Consider the following 458-nt stretch of genomic DNA (forward strand, 5'->3'; position numbering starts at 1 on the left):
AATGTCATTTTTTTAAAAAAGAAAAAAAGTAAAACCAAAAAAACAAGGCTCAATAAGATGACCAGGTGGGTGAAAATATTTGCCGCCAAGCTTGACGATCTGAGTTCAATCCTTGCATGCCCTCCTTCCTCCTCTCCTCCTCTCAATCTTTCCCATCCTTCCCTCTCTCCTTAACTAAAAATTGAATGTCTGTAAGTTCCTGTATCCTCTGGCAGCATTGGGTATCTCTGATGTTTGGGTCCATGGTGCAATGACCTCACAAATATTTTCTAAGTAAGCAGTCTGTAGAATTTATTAGGTTGTGGTTTTTAAAAGTTTTGTTGTTATTGTTTCTTTTCTTTTCTTGAAATAAAAATGGGGTCTCCCCGTGTGGCCCAGAGTGACCTTTGGCCCCAGCTCCCCTAGAGCTGGCGTTACTGGTAGCTTTTCTTTATCCCTCTGTGTGGTGAACGATCATA

The sequence above is a fragment of the Microtus ochrogaster genome, unplaced genomic scaffold (genome assembly GCF_000317375.1).
Source record: "Microtus ochrogaster isolate Prairie Vole_2 unplaced genomic scaffold, MicOch1.0 UNK108, whole genome shotgun sequence".
NCBI classification, from domain to species: domain Eukaryota; kingdom Metazoa; phylum Chordata; class Mammalia; order Rodentia; family Cricetidae; genus Microtus; species Microtus ochrogaster.